A 27885-nucleotide genomic window follows, 5' to 3' on the forward strand; every position below is an offset into this window, starting at 1 on the left:
ATGGCTTTTAAGACTAGTTATGGGCATTACGAGTTCTTAATCATGCCCTTTGGTTTGACGAATGCTTTGACTGTAGTAATGGATCTAATGAAGTGGGTTTTCCAGTCGTATTTGGATCAGTTTATCATAGTCTTCATCGATGATATTCTGTTGTACTCTAAGACCGAGGGTGAACATGATGAGCATCTTAGAGTCCTCCTTCAAATCTTTCGAGAGAAACAGCTCTACGCTATGTTGAGCAAGTGTGAATTCTAATTGCGAGAAGTAACTTTTTTGGGGCATATGGTTTCTACTGAGAGGATCCGAGTTGATCTTCGGAAGATTGAGGTTGTACTTGATTGGAAATAGCCTAAGAATGCTTTAGAGATCCACAGTTTTCTAAGTCTCACAGGTTATTAACGGAGGCTAGTTGAGGGGTTCTCGTTGATTGTAGCTCATTTGACTAGGCTTTTACACAAGAATGTTCATTTTGTTTGGACTGACGAGCAACAATCGAGCTTTGAGAAGTTTAAGCCTATTTTGACTCAGGCTCCTATTCTGATATAGCCTGAATCTAGTATAGAGTTTATAGTTTATAGTGATGTGCCGCATGTTGGTTCGGGATGTATTCTGATGCAAGCTGGTAAAGTTGTGCTTATACGTCCCAACAACTTAAGTCACACTAGGGAAATTATCCGATGCATGATCTCGAATTGGCTACCGTAGTTTTTACCTTAAAGATTTAGAGGCACTATCTATATGGTGTGAGGTGTATCATTTACACCGATCACAAGAACCTTAAGTACCTCCTTACTCAAAAGGAGTTGAACCTAACGCAACGTAGATGGATTGAGCTACTCAAGGATTACGACTGCACGATAGAGTTTAATCCCGGTAAGGCCATTGTTGTGGTCGATGCTTTTATTCGTAGAGCAATGTCTGATATGAGGGCAATGTTTGCTTGCCTAAGTCTATTTGAGGATGGGAGTCTGTTAATCGAGTTGCAAGTTAAGTCGACATGGATTGATCAAATTCGGGATAAACGGTTAAAGGATGATTCTCTGGTTCTGCATTTCCATCAAGTAGAGAGTGGTAGTACGTCTGATTTTAGGCTGAATAGTGATCGGGTTCTTTGTTTTTGAAGACTAGTTTGTGTACCGAATGACTCCGATTTGAGTCAATCGATTTTGAAGGAAACGCATAGTAGCCCTTATGCTATGCATCGTGGAAATAAGATGTATGTGGATCTCTATGAACTGTACTGGTGGCCGAGTTTGAAGCGAAAGGTAACATATTTTGTTTCTCATTGTCTAACATACTAACAAGTTAAGGCTGAACACTAGTTGCCTTTGGGTTTGCTCTAACCGGTTAAGATTCCCTTATGGAAATAGGAACGTATAACTATGGACTTCTTTAGTGGGTTGCTTTTAACACCTACTAAGAAGGATTCTGTATGAGTCATCATGGATCAGTTAATCAAGCCTTCCCATTTCATTCCTATTTGAACATATTATTCACTGCAGAAGTTGGCCAAGCTCTATATTTCTAAAATTGTAAGACTTCATGGGGTTCCAGTTTCGATAATTTCTAATAGGGATCCTCGTTTCACTTTTCAGTTTTGGAAAAATTTTTGTGAGGCTTTGGGTTCGAGATTGGACTTCAGCACTGCGTTCCATCCTCAGACCGATGACTAATCTGAAAGAGTGATTCAGATACTAGATGATATATTTCAGAGCTGTGTGATTGATTTTCAGGGGAGTTGGGAGGACAATAATTTTCAATCTAGCATCCAGATGGCACCTTACGAGGCTCTGTATGGTCGTAAGTGTCGTACTCCACTGTGTTGGATTAAGTTGGGTGAACGACAGGTTTTGGGTCTTAAACTGGTTTCTAAGATTGAAGACAAAGTTAGATTAATTCGAGATTGTCTTAAGATAGATTTTGATAGACAGAAGTCATATGTAGATCTGAAAAGGAGGGATATCGAGTTCTTTCTGGGTGATTACGTATTCTTTAAGGTATCTCTGTGGAAGAAAGTTCTGCAGTTTGGACGTAAGGGCAAGTTGAGCCCTAGGTTTATTGGGCCATATTGGATTCCAAAGCGTGTGGGACTGGTCCCTTATCAGTTCGAGTTACCTCTAGAGTTAGACCATATCCATGATGTGTTTCACGTCTCTATGTTGAGACGGTATCGGTCTGACCCATCTCACGTTGTTTCTGTTGAGGAGATTGAGGTTAGACCAAATTTGACATTTAAGTAGCAGTCAGTTCAGATTCTAGATCGAGATGTTAAGCTTTTGAGGAGGAATTCTATTTCGTTGGTTAGGGTTTTATGGCAGAATCATGGCACTGATGAAGCCATGTGGGAACCTGATGACGCGATTCGTCAACAGTATCCTTATCTATTCGGATAGGTAAATTTCAAGGCTGAAATTTCTATTAGGGGGTAGAGTTGTAACACCCTGATTTATTTAACTTTTTTTTTTAATTCTATCATAAAAATGAGTATTTACTTCAGTGGTTAAGTGTTCTAAGTGTGTGTTTGAGGTCTTAGGTTAAAGTCCCACCTTTGGAAATTTTTGTTATTTCTGATCCTAGCCTATTCCTTGGCGGCTTGGCTTATATTCTATTGCTAGGCAAATCATATTAGAATGAGCTTGTTGTTTGAGTCCCGATGTGAGCATGGGTTATTATTTTTTCTTCAGTTGTGTGATAGAGGTTCAGTGGAACTGAAACTCTGAAGTTGTTGGATGAGGATCAAGGTGTGTGTTAGTGGGATTTAGTTTTAGTGGGGAGTTAGGATATTCTTCAATTTTTTAATTTTTATTTTATTTTTCTCTCTCTTCTTAGTTTTTTTGACGCCAGCTTCTTCTTTTCCCCCTATTTTCTTCTGTGGCTTTCCTTTTGCTTTTTCGTTTCTCTCTACTCTGATCAATATATCGATTGTTCTAATCACTAGAGTTCGTTAATTTGATTGTTTCTCATTTGTTTGGGTAAGTGTAAGCCCGTTAGTTTGTTTCTTTTTCTTTTCTTTTCGCTTGAATTAGTATAATAGTGTAAAGTTAGGGAAGTTAATGTTCTATGACTCTATTGCATAGGAGAAGACGGTGAAGCTGTGATTTTCGCTCCGACGGTCTAATCTGTGCGTGTGAACGGGTTTGTTGGTGGTAAATGAGTGTGTGTTACTTGGTTTAGCATTGATGAATTCATAAATTGATTACTAAATTTGTCGTTGGAATGTTTTTTCTTAAGTTTTAGAGTTCTCGGGATTTTTGTAGCATTAAAATTAAACCAGGTGTGTAACGAAAACATGAGAAAACATCGTTTGACGAAAGCCAAAAAAGTGGTCTATTGACACCAGACAAGCATATGCCCGGCCGTGTTGTAGACCATGTGCGACACATAGACATGTGAGGGGATAGTGTGCAGCCATGTAGGTCACACAGTCTAGGTCTATTTGGGTATATGGGCCACATGAGCAGGGCCAATTTGGGCATGTGGGCCCAAAATTTAGAATTTTTTCCTAGGGTTGCACACGTCATTCTGATTGATTGTCGGCATTCTGTAGGGTCGGTAAGGGCAAAACAAACCCTAATACATGAAATTTATTATTCTGATAGACTGGTTTGAATATGATGAAATGTAATATGTATGATCTAACTGTTATGTATAATCATATGTAATATATGCATTTGAGATTGTGGGACATGTTAATTTTGATATATCTGGTTTATCTGTTATCTGTATCTGTGTATGGGTTGGGATATGTATATGTAAAGGAAGTATTCTGTGAGGCGACATTTCACCAATATACTTGTAGCATGGCTGCGATTTATTTCGTTAAGTGTCATACAGACATTATGTGGTGTGTAGGGATAGGTGAGTGTTTTATACCCTACGTGGTGTGTTGGGATGGTCGAAGATGGTGTGTAGAGGATAGGGGTAGGACTTTGCATATCTGCATGATCTATGTTATAATCTGATTCTATTAAGGACTTATGTCCGTATCTTTACTGTTTTGTAAGAAATTTGAATGTATGTGCATGTATGTTTTTGTTGAGTTACACACTGAGTTTTTGAAAACTCATATTCGTTTGTCTATTCTGTCCAGGTAATCTTCAAGCTTAGGTGGATCAGTGCGACGAGGCTCAGCAATGACCACTAGTCTGGAAATTGTTATTTAATTAATAAGTTATTTAATTTAATGGGTTTTTCTTTGAGAGTTTTCTAATTTTGGGACTCTTTGGACTGTTTGTTTTAATTTTGGTTTTGGATGTGTTTTTTTTTATACTACGATGTTCAACAAAACCACGGTTTTACGCAAACAAATATTTTTGAAAATACAAGCTCGGTTTTCAAATGTTACAACTTTCAAACTTCCGCTGCAAAGTTACGTTTTACTTAAAAGGATAAACAGATGAGAGTTACACTAAAGAGTGTAATAAAATGTTTTCCTAGAATGTGGACTCTTCTAGTAACAACTACTATGAAAAATTTAAGATGTCAAGATTGGTTTCAAAACCCTTCTTCATAACATTCCCAAATTCGTCTATAAAGTCTAGACCGGGTTTGAGGTGTTATAGTAATTACATTTTTGACGTACCTTAACCACATCACGTACTAACACATATTGCCATCTATCATATTTCTGATTTTATTTCAGCTAAACGGACCCCACTAAAGATCTAATTACGCATTTATAAGTCAAATATAAGTGAATTTTTTTCAAATATGGGCCTACACAACCGTGTGGACCACATGGCCTAAATGACCAGCCCGTGTGATCAAACATGGTTGTGTGCCTCACACAGCAGACCACACACCCGTGTGGTGCACATGGCCAACCACACAATCATGTGATGAATAGTAGTCTCGAAACAACCTCAGTTTTCTCGAGTTTTTTGAGTTCTAAATGACGTTTTGGTTTAGAATCACAGACCTGATGATAATTTAGATAAACCACGCAAATATCGCACTCTGAATCCTACAATCATTCATCAAACCTCACTAATTAATCATAAAAACTCATCCCATAAAATAACATCCATAAATCAAACGTTCAACACCTAATACGAAATTCAAACACTTACTTCTTAGAAGCAGCGTCGAAACCGTATCTACTCTACTTGAGGGTTCTGGTTTTCATACCTTTCACCTAATCAAAATCATGAACACACTTAACACAATGTGGAATGAAAACTAAACACCAACACCTCAAATCTTATTCAAGAACAAATTAAAGCTAAAATAACAGAAAAATAGCTTGATAAACTTACACCACGCTTTGAACTACGATCGAAGAGTGAATCTTACACACGTACATAGATTTTATTATACATATGGGGGGAAATTGAAAAGAGAGAGAGAGAGAGAGAGAGAGAGAGAGAGAGAGAGAGAGAGGAGGATATGATATATGTATATGTATATAAGTGGATTCATTGAAGTAAGAATATAAATGGGATTGGAATTACCTTGGTAGGAAAATAGTTGTAGCATTGATGCTAGTAACATGAAAAAGGTTGTGTCATGATTTACCACCACAACTAAAAAACTCTCACCACAATTGCTTCTTCTCATTTCCTCCATCTCAGATGAAATTGGTTATGGGATTGTTAGTTATGAGATAAAAAAAAAAAGGCAAGGAGTTTATGATATATTATTAGACCCAAAAAGAGTTAACCCCAAACTCTTAACAAATGCCTTAAACTAATCGCATTGCCACATTAAGTATTTAAGTAGAATGCATGCAATTTCCCCCCAAACCAACTACTTGGTTCCATTTTTGTGGGGGTGCACCTAGTTGCTAATTGTTGAGCGCCAATTAGTCGGTGGGAATGATTGTAACAAAGTCAGGTTGTGATTTTAGTATTGTTGGTTTGTCTCTTGGGAATTCATTTAGAAGTTTGACTCTAGTTGTTGACCACTATAAATGGAAAGAAAAACTTCTTTGTATTTTTAGAGGGTTATTGTTAGACTTTGAGTTTAAAAGTCGGACATTCGTATGAAAAAAACAATGTTTATTCTTTGCATTTGATTTTTTTTAAAAATTTGATTCTCACATTAGTCTTGAAATTTGGTAATTTTAATGTAGTTTATCAATTTAAATTTTATTTAAGAACAATGATGTGACAATGTACTACATCATCACAAAATTTTTTAATTATATATAATTTAAAATTACAAAAATATTAAAAACTTATAAAGAAATTATAATTTAAAAAAAAAAGTGATGATGTGATACAATCTCAAAGTGTCACGTCATCATATATTAACAAATCTAAGTTCAAGGATTAATGTGGACCAAAAAAATTTACAAAGTTCAAGTATTGTTTGCAAAAGATGAGATCCTGAGTTTTATTTTTTATTTATTTAATTTTTTGATAATTGAGAAAAGAGAATGGTGTTACTTGGGATTGAATCCAGACTCTCAAGCTTACAATATATGCTCTCATGCTTGAGATACTGAGTTTTTTGAATTATAATTTTCGAGTCCTACCATATTTAGTTATCATGTGTTGTAAGGTTATACTTGTAAACTCTCAAAAAGGGTACAGTTAATATCAACATCCCACCACGAGTTTCTTCATGGGGTCATGACTTTACACAATCAACATCTCTAAAAATTCTCTTTTGTTTGCTCACTCTACTTTTTCACTAAAAAACGTACGTCCTAACATTAATAAAAATCATGTAAATAATAATTATTTTTGAACAACCTTATTATAGTTTCGATTATATATGGTCTTTTTTATACAATGCCTAGAACTATCCATAATCCTCCCCAACCCTTAAATAGGAGGATTATGCGCTTTAGCGCACTCGAACCTACGTCCTCCTATACTGGAAACAGTATCGATGTGTAACTCCCTAATTTTCTTGAGTTTAGATTGTTAAAGTATGTCAAATAATTTGTTTTGGTATGGTGGTTAAGTGCCTTAGATGTTTGCTTGGGGTTTTGAGATCAATTCTCTTGTTTTGAATTTTTCCTATTAATTTTGGCATTATGTCAAGCTTGAGCCTAAGGCTTGTTGGTTTAGTGGTAAGGTTTTAGCTTACCTTTTGGCCTTGTGTTCAAATCCTATGTTGCACAAATTTGGAATATTTTTGCTTCGGCTTTTGTTTGGGTAGTAGAGTTCAATTTAAGTTCTTAAATATCTGGTAGGTTAGGATTTGAATTAAGATAAATTTTTATTTATTTTATTTTAATTTTAATTTTATAAAAAATCCCTACTTTCACTCACCAAACAAACTGTCCACTTTTTCCCCACTTCATTCACGTCTATTTTTCTTTTCTTTTCTTCTTTTTGTTCTTTTCTCTTGAGTTTTCTTTCTTCTTATTTTTGGTTGATTCTTGCTTGTTGCCATTAAATCATTGTGGGATTACGTTGGACCCTCTGTTTTCAATCATAATTCAATAATAATGTAAGTTTTGTCGACAATTTTTCTATTATGTTTAGCTTTAATCCATTGTGTGCAAGGTTGAGTTTTGTATTAGTTTTCATTCTACATTTTGTTAAGTATGCTCAGGGTTATCTTATTAGGCAAAAAGGGTGTGAATCTAATCTTCCAACAGATTAATCGTTGTTTAGGTCACTATTTTTGTGGAATAAGTGTTCAAACGCCATTTCAAGGGATTTTTTTGTGGAGTAAATGTTGTATGTAGGATTCGGAGTGCGATAGTTGTGTGGATTATCAATTTTTCCATCATGTGTGTGAAACTAGCCCAAAATCTTGATTGACACTCGAAAAAACCCAAAAACATTGGTTGTTTTTGAAACTACTTTGCGTCACACGGCCGTGTGGGCCTTTTTGGGCCAAGTTGAAGACCTGATTAGGGGTCAATTAAGGGACTCTAAAATTGGATCTGTGAGCATTTTGTGGGCTTATAAAAATATAAAATTTGATACGTTACAGATGAGTATGCTTAGAAAGAATGTTAATTAAATTTTTTTTTGTATAAGTATGTGATATTGACCTATAAAATATATATATATATATATGTTTAGGTATGCATGCCATACAACTTATGAGATTTGCGTGTATGTTATCATGATTATGCATATGCATTGGAGTGGGTTTTGATATGTTGGAGGAAGTGTAATCTGGTAGTTTTATTGCAATTTTGGCAATTAAACCGCAATTTTTGTTTGGCAGCTCAACTGCATATTTAAGAGTGGCATTCTGCCACATACTGGTGTGATTGGATGGATGGACTCATGTAATCCTAATTGGTGTGATTGGTTGGACGAAGATGGTGTGTAGCGGATGGGGGTAGGATCTGTTTTGATATGCTATATGTTCTAAAATTTTGAAAAAAAATATATGTTCTGAAATTATAATTTGGCATTTGTATATGTGTACAGTATGAGTAAGAAAATTTTGTATATAGGCCAAGTCACACACTAGCCTTCTAGCTCACTCGTTTGTTATGTTTCGTTTCAGGTGACCCTCAGGCTTAGGGTTGGACGACAGTTCTGCAGCTCAGTTTGGACATTTGTGTTTAAGTATGTTTTGGACTAATTTATGGATTCTAAGGGCTTTTGGACTGTTAATTTTTGTTTTGGACTTTAACATTGATTTTGGTATTAATTTTCAAAAGTCGTCTTTCTAGTTGGTATTCTAATCAAGAAGACATAACTAACAATATACTATGGTTTTATAAGATCAAATTGCTAAAATGTTTTTTTGCTGCAAAGCTTTTTAAATTTGATACTATGTTTTTCCTACGCAAGTGATTAAGCAATTTGGGTTTGTTTTAATAAAGTTAATAAAACATGGTTTTCGTTAAAGCACCCACGTGATTTTCAAAATTTCTACATTTTCGATGAGTTAATCTATTTTGTTTACTTTTAAGTTAAAATGAGCTTTTCACAAAAACTAAGTAACAATGTTTTCACGCACGATATAACCTTCACAATCCAACCGTAACATCTAGGTTGAGTTTGGGGTGATACACGATGTCAATCAAACTAAGGGTTTGTTTGGTAACCTGTAAAAGCTTTTTTGTAAAAGCTTTTTAGGCTTTTCTAATGTTTGGTTGGTTGAAAATACCAGGGTAAAATATTGTACAAAACACGGGAAAATGAGGGCTTTTTTAAGGAAAATGTCTTACCCTTTTGAAACCGGTAAGACATTTTTCAAAAATTGATGCTTCTTCTCCCCTTTCCCCTTCCCCTTACCCTTGGGTTGCAAATCAGCTTGGTCGAGGGAGAACCGAAGCCATTTTCAATGTTGAAGAAGCCATTACATGAACCTCTCCCTGTTTTAAATCCTCATCTCGAAGTTTTTGCCATGCAAGCTGCTTCCTTCAACACACCCAATTTTTCGTCCATCATCACAAAAAGAACATCAGCACAGCCATGTCCAACTCGATTCGCAAGAACCCTTTTTCTTAAACTCCCTCAGAGCTTCCAAAACAATCCTTTTTTTAGACCGTCGGCTAATTCCTTTGCTTCTTCTTTTTCCTCCTTTTTCTTCTTCTTCCAACACATTCATCGAGTCAACTACCAACGGCACGTATTTGGGTTGGAACAAAGCTCCGGAGATTAAGATCGATGGTGGTGGACAAGCTAAGGCTCTGGGGTTCAGAGAAAAAGGACGATGGTCGTGAAAGCTGCTTCATTTTCCTTCCTTTTAGCAACACTGGCTGGCTCGTGTAAGTTTTTTTTTTATTTTTCTGGTATAACTAAAGGTCTTTGATTTTGGAATTTTGCACATGGAAAAGTAAATTATGGCATTATTTTTTTTCCTTTGTAGTTGAAAATAGTGCTAATTAATGTTATTTGTTAGTATAATTTTGTTAGAATCTTATGAATTTTTAATGATGTACTATATCTTGATTTGTTGGACTAATGTGATAATTTCTACTTCATGTGTATTAATCCATAAAATTTATCAAAACCGGAATTTGAAAACTTAGTTTTGGAAGTTTGAATATTAAGTTTAACCTCCTGCTTTAGATTTTGCATTTTGGTTGATTGGCTTGTGTTATGTGTTTCTCTGGCATCAGTCGATCTGTGGATTTGCCTCTCGTGATGCACAACGATTCAAGAAGCCCACTGGGCATAAGGATTTGTTCTACATTGGTGACAAAGATGTGGAGTTTAAAGAAGTAAGAACTTATCAACAATATTCGAGGTTCTGTTGTATGTTGCCTTACTAAAGAAATCTTCACTTAAATTCTTCTATGTTGCCTTATGTATGTAGGTTCTTGAGTCACCTTTGCCAAAAGCACCACTGACACATCTGTTACATCCCACTGGCTTGCGATTGAAGGCATTCAACCAGCAATTCTAGAAAATGCTTCAATTGAAGGTACCATCTTAGCTAACCTAAATATTCTCTCGAAGCTATTTGTGTTGAAGACTTTTATGGTTCATGTTCTTTTTTGGCTTTATCACTTTAATCTAATACGAATTATCTTTATTTCTACATGGAATTGGTATTTTGCTTTCCATGCAGCACCCTCTGATGGTAAAAAGGTTGAATACAAAGAAGATGGGCTTTCCGTTGATGTCAAATTACCTATTAAGCATGTATTATCTAGAGAACTTCAAGTATGTTGTACATCTTCAGCAACATTTTTATGTTAAAATACTTTTTGCACAAAATGATATTAAAAGACTAATTTGGTTGCTATGCAGCTTTACTTTGACAAGATCGTGGACATTACCATGAATAAATCAGTCTCGATTCTCTTTAAACAAGCATTACTGAGTTTGGAAATAGACTCGGGATTACATCCTTTAGTTCCTTATTTTACATGTTTCATTGCTGATAAGGTTGTCTTAAAGATCTTTCATACCTATATGTGTGTTGCAAAGAACTTTTGGTTGGTTATCTCAAGCTTACATTTTTGCCACATTTATCTCAGGTTGCACAAAATTTGAATAATTTCCCTCTCATGTTTGCTTTGATGCTTGTTGCCCAGACTCTTCTCCAGAATGAACACTTACACATAGAACCTTACGTGAGTTTATTATTTCAATTATTTAGAAGTACACGAACTAATGAAAATATGCTAGTGGTTTATTTTCCACCTATCTGATTTTTTAAAATGTTCTTCAGTTACACCAGTTGATGCCATCTATTATTACCTGCCTCGTTGCAAAAAGGTTAGGAAAGAAATTCACCGACAATCATTGGGAACTTAGAAACTTCGCAGCAAAGCTAGTGGCATCAATATGCAAAAGGTGAAGATTTCTTTTTTCTTTTTTTTGGACTTATACATGCATATTTGATTTTATGAATTTCAAGTCTCCGATTTTTTAGTTATAAACTTGGATCTATTCTTGAAGCGCATTTGCAGCTTCTTGAACCTGAAATAAAAAGACACGAGGCCTGGCGTGTTTATAGGGCCCTGCTGGTAAGTTTAACATCAAATTTGGTAGCAGTTTATGAGCATCAGTTCATTTATTTGTTGTAGAATTAACAACACTGCATAAAATTTCCACTAATAGCATGCAGCTGGACTGTGCATGTATGATCGGCTTAAAATGTTCCGCAGTCTGCTAGCACCCCCAACTCGTCCTGTCTGGAAAAGCAACAACAAAGTTGCGACAAGTATGATTTCTTCGAACCATCATATTTACACTTAATCCACAAGTATCTTCTCCCCCTTTACAATATTCCATTTTCTGATCAATCAAGATAAACGAAAAGCAAGCACGGACACCTTGATGCAGTAGCAACCACCTGCCAAGAAAATAGCAACTGAGAGTGCAATAGGTGTAACACCCCTTACCCGTATCCGTCGATGGAACAGGGTACGAGGTATTAACAAATCATAACTCGAGTTACAAAACTTGAAATTCAAATCTGTAAAATTTTCCTAAAACTAGACTCATATTACTTCTTACTAAAATTTTTCTAGAATTTTTGGTCCAGCCAATTAGTACAGTTTATTAGTTAAAGTTTCCCCTGTTATACAGCTCAATTGATCTGACCTCTGGTCACTACGAATTGAATTTCTCCCAGTACACAATTCAAATATCCATGAAATCTATTTCATTTAAAACTAGACTCAATAAGGAATCTAGACATATAAACTATATTTCTTAATTTGTTTTGTACAATTTTTACTTATTTTTCAAATTTAGAACAGGGGATCACATAGTCATTCTAAGCGAGTCACACGCAAATATAAATATCTCAAACTATAGAGTTCCTTTACTTGATCTGTTTCTTTTACATGGGAATAGACTCGTTAAGCTTTAATTTCATATCTCATTCAGCCTCTAATTAAATTCCTACTATTTTTTGTGATTTTTCAAATTCACATCACTGTGACTGTCCAAAACAGTATTATTGCTAATTCACTCTTTCACACTTTCTTTGTATTAACCTCATTTTAACATGCATATCACAATTCATTTTCACCACATTTCATACATCACAAGTATAGGTCCATGATTACAATGTCACCTTAAAACTATCCCGTTGAACAATTCGGATCAATCCTCGATACTTGATGGTTTCAGCACACAGCCCCACCATTATATTTCATATAATTCGGCCCTCTTGTACACATGGTGAACACTTAGTACCACCCATGTGACCTAGCCAATTTATCTCATAGCTCTCTTGTCTACATGGTGTCCTTCACTTGGAATCACACATGCGACCTAGCTACATTTATCTCTCCCGTAACTCTCTTGTCTACATGGGATACATCCCGTATCACACATGTGACCTAGCTACTACATAGTATCTCGTAGCTCTCTTGTACACATGATGTGCACTCATCACCATACATGTGACCTAGCTACGCTCCATCTATATTATTCAATCTTTCCGAATGTTCAACCGGGATTTTTCTTTCTATTACTTATTTTCATTCTTCCAATAGTCTATTTATGCTTCAAAATCTGCTAAAATATATATAATAGGCTGAAATATAAAAATGTAAATGAAGTTAATGTATTCTTTACATACAAACTTACCTCGGTGCAAAATATGAAAATTTTGCAATTTAGTCCAAAACCTTTTCCTTCCCCCGCTCGAGGTCGATTCCATGCCTTTCTTGATCTATAACAACACATTTAGCTCATTTAATACTCATACTATTTATTTCAATCCAAAAATTACATTATGGAAAAATTACATTTTTGCCCCCTAACTTTTACAAAATTATGATTTTGCCCCTAGGCTCGGAAATTTAATTTCAGCCCTTATTCTTATGTTTTATGACATGCTGATCATTTTTCTCTTCTATGACAACATCAAATTCTCACTCTAACATGCACTTACGAGCATTAGGTATTTTTACCAATTACATCGTTTTGCTCGTTTTTGCTAAAAATCGCTTACAAAAGATCGTTTTCCTAACCTCAAACATTCATATTCTACCATAAAACATCAAAATACATGCATATTATTCATGGTAAATTTTTAAACATAAACCCTAACTCGAAATAATGGTAGAAATAGGTAAATCGAGCTACGAGGATTTCAAAAATGTAAAGAACATTAAAAACGGGGCTTGAATGCACTTACTATTGAGCTTGAAAGCTTGAAACAAGCCCTAGCTATGGAGAACATGCAAGTTTCGGCCAAGCTAAATGAAGATGAACACATTTTTGTGTTATTTTTCCCATTTTATTTCATTTATTATGCAAATGACCAAAATGTCCTTACTACTAAACTTTCTAAAAATTCCATCCATGTCTAAATTTTTGTCCATATAAAGTATAATGGTTTAATTTCCATTTAAAGACCTCTACTTAAAACCCCCATTTCAATCAAGTACTTTATGAACAAAAACACACATTTTTCACCTATTTCAATTAGTCCTAAACGTCAAATTAAACACCCAATCGATAAAATTTCGCAACAAAATTTTCACACGATTATGCAATCATAATATAAACACTAAAACTTAATCAAAATAATTTTTTTTAAACCTCAGATTCGTGGTTTCGAAACCACTGTTCCATTTTGGCCCTAAATCGGGCTATTACAACTCTCCCCCCTTTAGGGATTTTCGTCCCTGAAAATCTTACCGGTAAAAAGGTTTGGGTACTTTTTTCTCATGGCTTCCTCCGGTTCCCATGTAGCTTCTTTTACTCCATGTCTTTGCCATAACACTTTCACTAAAGCTATACTTTTCTTTCTCAATTGTTTTACTTCTCGAGCCAAAATCTTAATCAGTTCCTTATCATGGGTCAAATCCGATCGAATCTCAATTTCTGTTGGAGAAATCACATGTGAAGGATCAGAACAATAACATCGCACCATTGATACATGAAACACGTTATGAATTCTTTCTAATTTTGCCGGTAATGCCAACCGATATGCCACTGGTCCAATCCTCTCAATAATCTCGTACGACCCAATAAAACACGGACTCAACTTGCCTTTTCGGAAAATCTTAGAATCTTCTTCCATGCTGACACCTTCAAGAACACTTTATCACCCACTTGAAATGCAATCTCTTTTCTTTTTAAATCTGTATATGACTTTTGTCGATCTGAAGCAGCTTTCAAGCAATCACGAATTACTTTTACTTTCTCTTCGGTTTCTTTAACTAGATCAACCCCGTGAATCTGTTTCTCACTAAGTTCGGTCCAATATAAAGGAGTCCGACACTTGCGACCATACAAGGCTTCAATGACGGTGCCATCTGATACTTGATCGAAAAGCGTTATTGTAGGCAAATTCAACCAAAGGTAGATATTTGTTCCAACTGCCTTCAAATTCTAAAACACAGCATCTAAGCATATCTTCGAGTACTTGGATTACTCTTTCCGACTGACCATCTGTTTGTCGATGAAACGCGGTACTAAAGTTCAATTTTGTGCCTAAAGCTTCTTGTAACTTTTTCCAGAATCTCAAGGTAAACCTCGGATCTCTATCTGATATTATAGACATAGGTGCCCCGTGCAACCTCACAATTTCAGCAATATATAATTCAGCTAATTTGTCAAGTGAGTAATCGGTACGTCTGGGTATAAAGTGAGTCGACTTTGTTAACCTATCAACCACTACCCAAACAAAGATCCTTCTTTTAAGAGTCGAGGCAAACCGGTTACAAAATCTATGGTAATCCTATCCCATTTCCACTCGAGCACAATTCTGGATGGAGTAATCCTGAAGGCACTTGATGCTCGGCTTTTACTTGTTGATGATCAAACACTTGGTTACAAATTGAAATGTCCTTTTCATGCCCGCCACCAATATAACTTCTTTAAATCATTATACATTTTTGTGCTACCGGGTGAATCGACAAACACCACTATGTGCCTCATGTAATATTTTCGAATCAATTCATCATTTTTCGGTGCACATATCCTGTCTCGAAACATCAAACAGTCATCTGGTCCAACTTGAAAATCTGAGTCGTAATCCGATTCGCACTGAGTTCTCTTGGTTCGCAACTCACTATCGTTCTTTTGAGCATCACAAATCAGCTGGAGAAATAACGGTTTAGCCCTCATCACTGCTAAGATTGACCCATCATCGGACAATGCTAACCCCATATTCATGGCTCTCAAAGTAAAAAGAGATTTCCTGCTCAAGGCGTCAGCAACTACATTCACTTTTCCCGGATGATAATCAATCATTAGCTCATAATCCTTCAATAATTCAAGCCATCTTCGCTGTCGCAGATTCAAATCCTTTTGATTCATTAAATACTTCAAACTTTTGTGATCAATAAAAATTCGGCATTTTTCACCATACAAATAATGTCGCCAGATCTTCAAGGCAAAGACAATAGCGGCCAATTCCAAATCATGTGTAGGATAGTTCTTCTCATACGGTTTTAACTGTCTCGAGGCATAAGCTACCACTTTACCCTCTTGCATTAGCACACATCCAAGACCTGTCAATAATGCATCACTATAAATTACGAACTCCTTCCCTACTCAAATTGTACTAAAATTGGTGCTTCAGTCAATCGTGCTTTCAGCTTTTCAAAACTTTGCTGACATTTATCAGTCCATTCAAACTTAACATTCTTTTGCAGCAACTTAGTCATAGGAGAGGCAATCATCAAAAATCCCTTGACAAAACGTCTATAATACCCTGCCAAGCCTAAAAAGCTTCCAACCTCAGATACATTCTTTGGCGGTTTCTAATCAACGATAGTAGAAATCTTGCTCGGATCCACCCGAATGCCATCACCTGAGACTATATGTCCCAAAAATCTGACTTCACGAAGCCAGAACTCACTTTTACTAAACTTAGCAAACAATTTCTTTTCTCTCAAGATCTGTAATATGGTTCTCAAGTGTTCGGCGTGCTCAGACTCATCCCGAGAATAAATTAGAATTTCATCTATAAACACTACTACAAACTTATCTAAATATGGCCAAAAAATTCGGTTCATCAAGTCCATAAATATAGCTGGAGCATTTGTTAAACCGAAAGGCATCACAAGGAACACATAATGTCCTACAGGCGATTTTCGGCACATCCGACTCCTTAACTCTCAACTGGTAGTAACCGGACCTCAAATCAATCTTTGAAAACACTGTGGCCCCCTTTAACTGATCGAATAAATTATCTATCCTCGGCAACGGGTACTTGTTCTTTATAGTCACCTTATTGAGCTGACGGTAATCAATGCAAAGCCTCATTGAGCCATCCTTCTTCTTTACGAACAATACAAGAGCACCCCAGGGAGAGAAACTCGGTCTCACAAATCCCTTGTCTGTTAACTCTTGCAACTGAGCCTTCAATTCTTTTAATTCATCGAGCCATTCTATATGGAGCAATCGAGATCGGTGCGGTCCCGGCAACAAATCAATGGCAAACTCTATCTCTCTGTTTCGGAGGCAATCCAGCAATTCCTCCGAAATACATCCGGAAATTCACAAAGTATCGGTACTGATTCAAGCTTCAATTCAGACAGCTCTGTAACGCCCCTAACCCGTACCCGTCGCTGGAGGGTTAAAGAGTATTACCATACAAGCACGAAATTTCAATTAACTATTTTTGAATAACTTCCATTAGCACACTAAAAAAAATCATCTCAAAATAATAGGTATATTGATTCATTCTTAAGTTCAATTCACCTCAAACATTGAAAACATTAATCAAATTTCAACTATACATTCACATTAACCATTTGGAACGTATATAGTAACTTATCAAGCCATTTTCACATGGCTATACATATATACATACATCATCAAAAGATAATTATTTAACAACAAAAAGTCAAGCCTATACATGCCATTATCGAAATTTAACTACTAGAGTACCAAAAGGGTTTAGATAGTGTGGACGACTTCGACTTTGAGATCCTCGAAACCGTAGCTGATGAACAAGGTCTATAAAACAGAGAATTAAGGCAACAAAGTAAGCATTACTATGCTTAGTAAGTTTTAAGTATTTCAAACAATCAAAATGTGTCATATAAAACGAACATTAAATATCACAAAACTTGTATTTTAATTACAATCACTCGGCCGAATATACATAAGTATAACACCTATAAAGCCTATTGGCCGAATATAAATACACAAAGAATTTTTTTTTTCAGAACATGCTTCACTTCACTTTATGGCTCATACAACTAATTTAATTTACATATTTTCATATAATGACAGACATCGACCGAATAGGTCAGTTCTCTTATTCATAGATATATTAATCATCTTCACAATTATATAGTTATTTGATACTAATGACTCACCTTGGAATCAATTCACATATAAGTACATAATACGTACCTGGTCATTACCATGTATCATAAATAATCAATAATAGTTTGCTTGGAACATTTGAATTTGTAATCTCATTCGAATCACCGGCGTTAAGCCTGCTAGGTTTCAAAACCCGAGTCCAGTTACTAGCACAAAGCCTGCGGGACTTTAGGTCCGGATATATTTCCAGCACATAGCCTGCGGACCTCAAGTTCGGATATGTTCCATCACGTAGCCTGCGGACCTCAAGTCCGGATATGTTCCAGCACGTAGCCTGCGGACCTCAAGTCCGGATATGTTCCAAATACCATGTGTAATAGTCCAAAATTGGGTCTAGTTGGAACAGAGGTTTCAGGACCACAAAATTTGAGATATAAATAATTATTTTATGATTATTTTGAGGTCTATGATATGATTTCATGATTGTGTGAAAATTTCGTAAAGAAATTCTATGCATAAAGTGCTTAATTCGAAGTTAGGGACTAAATTGAAGAAGTTGCAAAACTTGCATTCTAGAAGTTTCTAGTATGAAATTGATTTGAAATATTAATTAGGAGGTCTTAAATAGAAATTTTACCAATTTCTAAGTTATGGACAAATATTTGACATGGATGGAATTTTTGGAAAGTTTAGTAGTAAGGGTATTTTGGTCATTTAGGGGTAAAATGAATTAAAATACAAAATTAAAAGCTAATTTTTCTCATCTTCTTCACCATGGACGTGTATACCAAGGGAGACTCCATGGCTAGGGTTTTCAAGCTTCCCAAGCTCAATTGTAAGTCCGTTCTAACCCCGTTTTTCAAGTTCTTTATGTTTTTGGAGTCCCGGTAACTTGATTTAGCTTATGCTAGCAATAATTCAACCTAGGGTTCATATTTGGAAAAATACCCATAGGTAAAATTTGTGTATTTTGGTGTTTTATGATACAATATAAGGTTTTAAATTATGTTAGACAACTTGTGCTACTCGATTTTAAGTGAAAACGAGCAAAAAGGCTTAATCGGTAAAAATACCTAATAGTCTTAAGTATATGTTAGAGTGAGAATTTGATGTTGCCATAGAAGGGAAAAGTGATCATCATGTCATAAAACATAAGAATAAGGGATGAAGTTTAATTCCCGAGCCTAGGGGCAAAGTGTAAATATGTAAAAGTTTAGGGGCAAAATTGTAATTTTTCCAAAGTTTGAGTTAAGGAATTTTTTGAATAGTACATTAATTAAATAAGTAAAATATGATGTTTTAGATCCCGGAAAATGAGATTTGAACCTAGAATGAGAGAAAAATCGAAAATTGGGAAAGTTGGTAAAATGGCCGTTTTAATATCAAGGTAAGTTCATATGTATAATAAGCATTAATTTATGCATGTTTCAATGTAAAATTGATATATTTACTATGATCTCCGAGGTGTTGAAAGTATGTAAGTTGGTATGATAATAATACAACAATAATGTTGTAATTTATATTTGAAAGTTAAATTTAGCGAATTAATTGAATTATGTTAAATTAAATTATTATGGTGCCAAGTTTATGAATTGATTTAAAAATATGTCTATGGTACATGAATTCCATTGAATTATCATACATAAATGTGATTTCTATGATTATGGATATTATGGAAAATTGTAAGTTCATATGATTTTTAATAAGACAATGTGTAATTTAATGTTATTATGTTGATATTAAATAAGATGTAAGTTTATATGTAAGTAATACATCACTATTACTTGTATTATGATATTTTATAAAAATATTGGAAATATGTTTGTGGATAATTACTTGATTGGTGAAATTGTTGGAAAAGAGAGAGAAATCCGGTTGAACCTTGGAAAGATTGGATGATACAGATGGTATGTAGCTAGGTCACATGTATAGTGCTGAGTGCACATCATGTGTACAAGAGAGCTACGAGACATTATGATGTAGCTAGGTCGCATGGGTGATACTATGTGTACACCATGTAGACAAGAGAGCTATGGGATATATGTAGCTAGGTCGTATGCGTGGTTCCAAGTGAAGGACACCATGTAGACAAGAGAGCTACGAGATAAACTGGCTAGGTCACATGGGTGGTACTAAGTGTTCACCATGTGTACAAGAGAGCCGAACTATATGATGGGTGGAGCTATGTGCTGAAACCACCAAGTATCGAGGATTGATCCGAAGTGTTCAACGGGAGACTCTCTATGTATTGCTTTGTGAGATTTGTGATGAATATGTGCAAGAACTTGGTAATGTGAGTGATGTGTTCACTAAGTGACCAGGATATGGTAAGGTTATAAACAAGTAAGTTATACATGAGGATGATTTTATGGTGACCTTGTGATCATGGGCCTATACTTGTGATGTATGAAATGTGGTGAAAATGATTTGTGATATGTATGTTAAAATGAGGTTAATACAAAGAAAGTGTGAAAGAGTGAATTAGCAATAAAACTGTTTTGGACAGTAGCAGTGACGTGATTTTGAAAAATCACCAAAAATATTATAAATTGAATCAGAGACTGAATGAGATATAAAATTAAAGCTTAATGAGTCTATATTCATATAAAAGAAACATAGAAAGCAAAGGAGTTCTATATTTTTAGATATTTATGTTTTCGTGAGACTGATTCAGAATGATTACGTGATCCCCTGTTCTGACTTTGGAAAATCACAAAAAATTGGATAAAAATAATTAGAGGCTCAAAATTATATTTTTAAAATCCATAATGAGTCTATTTTCAAGATAAATCAACAAGAACATTATCCGAGTTTTGTACTGTGAGATAATTATTTTTTAGTGAAGAGAAGTCAGAACTATCAGAAAGTGAAATAGGGGAAATTTTAATGAATAAACTGTACTAATTGGCTAAACCAAAAATTATGAAAATTTTATTGTGGAACGATATGTGAGTCTAGTTTCAGGGGAAATTTACGGATCTTAATTTAGATCTCTGTAGCTCGAATTATAAATAATTAAGTGACTATGACTCGTGTGGACAGTTTGATGTGAACATTTATTAGTAAATTGTGAAATCGTACTTACAAGAATGCTATATACATTAAGGATGTGGAATGGAGAGGAGGAGGAGGAAAATAAATATATGTGGAATACATGGAAACTATGGTATATGAAATATTGATATAATGAAATAAATGATATGTGTTTATAAGAAAACAAAAAGAGAATGTTATGTATCATGACATGTATATATATATATCTGACTAATCTCAATGTAATGCTTGTTGGGTATGGAATTGAATTGAAATGTTTCAGGCAAACATGTTATTCTGCGCATCTGAATCATGGTATTTTATAAAGATATGATCTAGCTTTAAATATGAATGCTTGATGATTAAGCTGAAGATATTTGGTAAGATGATAATCTTGGTATAAATGTATAAGTGGTACGATAATAAACAAGGTAAAATGAGTGTGAGAGACACATGTACGATGACATACAAATGCTATGTTTGTGGTTTAATTGAGGATGTTTAATCATTAAATGAATACCATGTTATATGCTTTTGATTTTGTATAAGTGTGTAAGAGATCAAGGTTGACCAAAACTTGGAAAATAGCCTAGGAATATTCCACACAGGCAGAGACACGACCATGTGTCTCAGCCGTGTATGGAACACGACTTTGGGACACGGGCGTGTGGAGCCTTAAAGCATGAAATTTCCAAGATTTTCGTAAGTTCTCGGTTTAGTTCCAAACCCTTTCTAAAGTATGTTTTGGGCTCCGTAGACTCAAATAAGGGACTACGTGTAAGAGAATGAACGCTTTGAAATATGAATAAAATTTTATGGCTTGTATTTTAGTTTAATGTTTGTATATTTGTCTGGTAACGCCTCGTACCTTAGCCCGGCCTCGAATACGGGTAAGGGGTGTTACACCATGCATACTTAGTCATTTACTACATTCGGATATAAGCTCAATATGCACATCATCATTCACATTTCGGCTCAAGAGTTAAACCTAATACCACACATTCATTTCACCATTCAAGCTTAATCCCAAAGTAACCCTTATACTATAAATCATATACATACACTATTTATTATACGGCTATAATCAAAAACATCCCAAAGATTTCAATTCACTTAATATTCTATTATAAAAGCATCATCAATTTCATACTAAAATAAACTACTCAAAACTTACCTCGGATATTTTTGAACAGTTGCAGATAGGCTATTCGTTCGCTTTCTCCTTTCCCTTATCTGGTCTAGTTCCTCTTTGCTCTTGAGCTTAATTTAAAACAAATAGATTTATTCAATTACTTATCAATTAAGCAATTTAATTTAATACGTGTATATCATATATTTAAGGTACAAATGACCTTACTAACTAGCTATTTAAACATCATACATATGCCCTACTCATACACAATCGAACATATTACTAGGCTACAACCAACAACTACATTTGTCCCGTATAATAGATTAAAACTATCAAGGAACATTTTACTAACTTTTTACCTTGCATATTCGAATTTCATAAACTAGTTTACTAACTCAATGTATAATAAATTTGAACTTATCAATTTCATAACCACACATGATTATCATATCTATCAATTTGGCCGAATACTTATAAGATTAGCATTTTGCAAATTTTCATACCACTTCCAAAGCCAAATATCATTATAAATTAAAATATACTTTCACACATCTATACAAGCTTACCAAATTACATTTGACTTCATCTACCATCATCACTTATTTAGTAGAATATGCAAGATCAAACATATCTTTACAAATATATATTTATATATATATATATATATATACCTATGTGGTCGAAATTACAAGTTCAATTAGAACACTCCATAAATACTTACCTATATAACCGAATATACCAAATTCATTATATCATTACATAAGTACATACCTATAAGACCGAATATACAAGGCTTAATGTAATCATCACATATGGCTGAATATTACTAAACTCAAGCCACCATATTTTATCCCTTAAGTCACACCCAAAAATCACATTCGGCATATTCAACAAACCAAAAATACTAACCTCAACTTTTAAGTAAAACAAATAACAAGCACTTAACACATCCAACATAATTATCCAAGCTAATGACATCAAAGTATCAACTAAAATTTCAAGCTTCTTAGCCGAACTTCAAACTTCCTAATAACCTAAATTTAAACCATGGAATAGGTAGAATTCAACTAATTATCTCAATTTATGCATAAATTTTCAAAAATGGCATAGTACTTACCTCAATCTAACCATCATCTAAGCCAGAAAATTAAACAAAAATATTTTCTTCTTCCTTGCTTCAAGCTACGGCAATGGAGGGCAAAATGAACCTACTTTGGTTTCTCCTCCCACTAACCCCATAATATTATTCTTTATTCATTATTTCATTTTGTGAATTAAATTGTTATTATAAAAATTACATAATATATATATTAATCATATCATGGCCGGCCACTAACCAAAAAAATGAGTAATTGACATGCAAGTCCACCTTTTTGACATCATGCATTAATAGATCACTTTAAAATTTACCTATTATAATTCACAATTGTCTCACTTAAGTCCCTTTTTAAAATTTCACATACAAATGACAAAATTAAAGCATGAAACTTTCACACATGCATTTACACATATAATAGGCATAAAATTTAACAGTTAATTATTTTTAAGACTCGATTTTGTGGTCCCGAAACCACTTTTTGACGAGGGTCAAATTAGGGCTGTCACAAGCTTAGTATTCATTACATAGGCCAGATAAGCTTCACACCCTTTCCTCATGTATTTCTGTGCAGACATGTGCGAAATCGCCATAGGCAATTTATTTGATTCATCTGTTTCAACCCACAGAATTTCACCATTTTCACATTTCAACTCTAGTGTTTTCTGTTTACAATTTACCTTGGCATCATACAATGTCAACCAGTCCATTCCCAAAATAACGTCAAACTCATCAAATGGTAATAGCATCAGATTAGCAGGAAAACAGTGACCTTGAATCATTAATGGGCAATTCTTGCAAACCTTATTAACTCGCACATATTGGCCTAAGGGGTTCGACACTTTAATCGTAAACTCAGTAAACTCAACAGGCAACTTCTTATTAGATACTAAATTCATATAAATATAGGAATGAGTAGACCCGGGATCAATCAATGCAATAACAATAGCATCATAGAGAGAAAATGTACCAGTAATCACGTCGGGAGATGATGCATCCTCTCGGGCATGTATGGCATAAGCTCTAGCAGGCGCTCTAGCTTCTGATCTTGCCGCTAAATCTTTCATTACAGTTTTACTGCTACCTCTACTTCCAGTATTTCTCGGTGGTCTACCTCTGCTAGCGGTAGTACTCTATCTAGCACTCTAAAATTTTTCTTCTTTAACTTTCTTCGGACAGTCTCTGATAAAATGCTCGCGAGAACTGCACCTGAAACAAGCTCGCTCGTTTCCCCAACACTCACCATAATGTTGCTTGCCACATTGCTGACATTCGGGCTTTCTAGATCGCACATTACCCACACTTGCCACTAAAGTAGCTTGAGCTTTAGACCCTGAATATGCCCTACCACGATCTCTGTGTGAATCCCCAGCTGAAACTATCATTCGAGGGTTTGTCTCTTTGGACCTCTTTGATTGAGATTGAAATGACTTGCTTATCAGCCTCTTTCTGGCATCTCGAGCCTCAATAGCAGTTTTTCTTCTTTCTTTGTTCAATTTTTCGGCTTTAAGAGCCCGGTCAACCAATACTACAAATTCTTTTAGCTCTAAAATTCCCACAAGCACTTTAATGTCCTCATTTAGCCCATCCTCAAACCTTTTACACATAATGGCCTCGGTGGACACACATTCCTAGGCATACTTGCTGAGTCTTACAAATTCACGTTCATACTCTGCCACAGACATCTTGCCCTGCTTCAATTCAAGGAACTCCTTCCGTTTTTTATCAATAAAATGCTGACTTATGTATTTCTTTCTGAATTCTTCCTGGAAGAAATCCCAACCCTTTCTTTTGGCACCACTGCTACCAAAGTCTTCCACCAATGGTAGGCTGAATCTTTCAAAAGTGATACAGCACACTTTAAGCACTCCTCGGGTGTACATGAGAGCTCATCAAATACACGGGTAGAATTTTCAAGCCAGAACTCCACTTTCTCAGGATCATCATCAATCTTTGCTCTAAACTCTTCGGCCCATTATTTTCGAATCTTGTCAACCGGAGGCTTGTTCATTCTTACCAAATCTATGCCTTGAGCAAATTATAGGAACCGTCCCGAGGTATGGGAGGGTGGAGGAGGTTGAGCATTTGGGTTTGCTCGAATAAACTCGAGTGTACCAATTGTTTATCATTTGGAGAAAGGCATCCCGAGCCTCATCTCCCTGTCTCAATGTCTCAGGTCTACTTTCTACAGGCGCGGTCCCTTGTGCAGGAGCCGGCGCATTACTAGCAACATCATCAGCCGCATTTCCTTCAGGATTCATTACTATATTAAAACAAAACACAGTTTAGAATAATCAAGAGTCACCACACTATCACAGTATATTTATAGCATGTATAGCTAGACTTTTACACACACTTTATTAGTCTGAGAACCAACTAAACCATAGCTCTGATACCACTAAATGTAACACCCCTTACCCGTATCCATCGCCGGAACAGGGTACGAGATATTAACAAATCATAACTCAAGTTACAAAACTCGAATTAAAATCCGTAAAATTTTCCTGAAACTAGACTCATATTACTTCTTACTAAAATTTTTCTAGAATTTTTGGTTTAGCCAATTAATACAGTTTATTAGTTAAAGTTTCCCCTGTTATACAACTCGACTGATTTGACCTCTGTTCACTACGAATTGAATTTCTCCCAGTACACAATTCAAATATCCATGAAATCTATTTCATTTAAAACTAGACTCAATAAGGAATCTAGACATATAAACTATATTTCTTAATTTGTTTTGTACAATTTTACTGATTTTTCAAAGTTAGAACAGGGGATCACATAGTCATTCTGAGCGAGTCACACGCAAATATAAATATCTCAAACTATAGAGTTCCTTTACTTGATCTGTTTCTTTTACATGGGAATAGACTCGTTAAGCTTTAATTTCATATCTCATTTAGCCTCTAATTAAATTCGTACTATTTTTTGTGATTTTTCAAATTCAGATCACTGTGACTGTCCAAAACAGTATTATTGCTAATTCACTCTTTCACACTTTCTTTGTATTAACCTCATTTTAACATGCATATCACAATTCATTTTCACCACATTTCATACATCACAAGTATAGGTCCATGATTACAATGTCACCTTAAAACCATCCCGTTGAACAATTCGGATCAATCCTCGATAGTTGATGGTTTCAGCACACAGCCCCACCATCATATTTCATATAATTCGGCTCTCTTGTACACATGGTGAACACTTAGTACCACCCATGTGACCTAGCCAATTTATCTCATAGCTCTCTTATCTACATGGTGTCCTTCACTTGGAATCACATATGCGACCTAGCTGCATTTATCTCTCCCGTAGCTCTCTTGTCTACATGGGATACATCCCGTATCACACATGTGACCTAGCTACTACATAGTATCTCGTAGCTCTCTTGTACACATGATGTGCACTCAGCACCATACATGTGACCTAGCTACGTTCCATCTATATTATTCAATCTTTCCGAATGTTCAACCGGGATTTTTCTCTCTATTACTTATTTCCATTCTTCCAATAGTCGATTTATGCTTCAAAATCTGCTAAAATATATATAATAGGCTGAAATATAAAAATGTAAATGAAGTTAATGTATTATTTACATACAAACTTACCTCGGTGCAAAATATGGAAATTTTGCAATTTAGTCCAAAACCTTTTCCTTCCCCCGTTCGAGGTCGATTCCATGCCTTTCTTGATCTATAACAACACATTTAGCTCATTTAATACTCATACTATTTATTTCAATCCAAAAATCACATTATGGAAAAATTACATTTTTGCCCCCTAACTTTTACAAAATTATGATTTTGCCCCTAGGCTCAGAAATTTAATTTCAGCCCTTATTCATATGTTTTATGACATGCTGATCATTTTTCTCTTCTATGACAACATCAAATTCTCACTCTAACATGCACTTACGAGCATTAGGTATTTTTACCAATTATACCATTTTGCTCGTTTTCGCCAAAAATCGCTTAGAAAAGATCGTTCTCCTAACCTCAAACATTCATATTCTACCATCAAACATCAAAATACATGCATATCATTCATGGGTAAATTTTTAAACATAAACCCTAACTCGAAATAATGGTAGAAATAGGTAAACCGAGCTACGAGGATTTCAAAAATGTAAAGAACATTAAAAACGAGGCTTGAATGCACTTACTATTGAGCTTGAAAGCTTGAAACAAACCCTACCTATGGAGAACATGCAAGTTTTTGCCAAGCTAAATGAAGATGAACACATTTTTGTGTTATTTTTCCCATTTTATTTCATTTATTATGCAAATGACCAAAATGCCCTTACTACTAAACTTTCTAAAAATTCCATCCATGTCCAAATTTTTGTCCATATAAAGTATAATGGTCTAATTGCCATTTAAGGACCTCTACTTAAAACCCATATTTCAATCAAGTACTTTATGAACAAGAACACACACATTTTTCACCTATTTTAATTTAGTCCTAAACGTCAAATTAAACACCCAATCGATAAAATTTTGCAACGAAATTTTCACACAATTATGCAATCATAATATAAACACTAAAAATTAATCAAAATAATTTTTTTCAACCTCAGATTCGTGGTTTTGAAACCATTGTTCTATTTTGGCCCTAAATTGGGTTGTTACAATAGGTATGATGCCAATAAATTCCATGCAAACTGATTTACAAGGGGCAGTTAGCGGCTTTTCTACCACCGTAGGAGCTTCCAATATTGGTGTATCATCAATTTCACGGCCATTATCAAACGATAACATGCTAGGAAGGGAGGTCGGGGGTCGAGTTTCAAAGACATCAACTATTCTAGCTCAGGCTTGGACGGAAGACACAGACCCAGGGAACTTGTTAGCATCATTATTTGAATTTTTTGGTGAGAGTATGTTATCATTTACCCCCAAACCTAAGCTCTCATTCTTCCTTTGATTAAATTTTACCTTCAAAAGCTATGGTTTTTGAAGGAATGTGTAAATTATCTCCATAGTTTTTTTTCAGTTTTACTGTATTTATCTTTTATAAGTCTTCTTTTTTTCCTTGCTCATAAATGTATTATG

General features: G+C 35.0%; 1 pseudogene; it reads left to right on the forward strand.

The window, feature by feature from the left end:
* Positions 1 to 27757, forward strand: LOC108477984 (transcription initiation factor TFIID subunit 6b-like; annotated as a pseudogene).
* Positions 27758 to 27885: the final 128 nt, after the last annotated feature.

This window comes from Gossypium arboreum, chromosome 12 (genome assembly GCF_025698485.1).
Source record: "Gossypium arboreum isolate Shixiya-1 chromosome 12, ASM2569848v2, whole genome shotgun sequence".
Classification (NCBI taxonomy): domain Eukaryota; kingdom Viridiplantae; phylum Streptophyta; class Magnoliopsida; order Malvales; family Malvaceae; genus Gossypium; species Gossypium arboreum.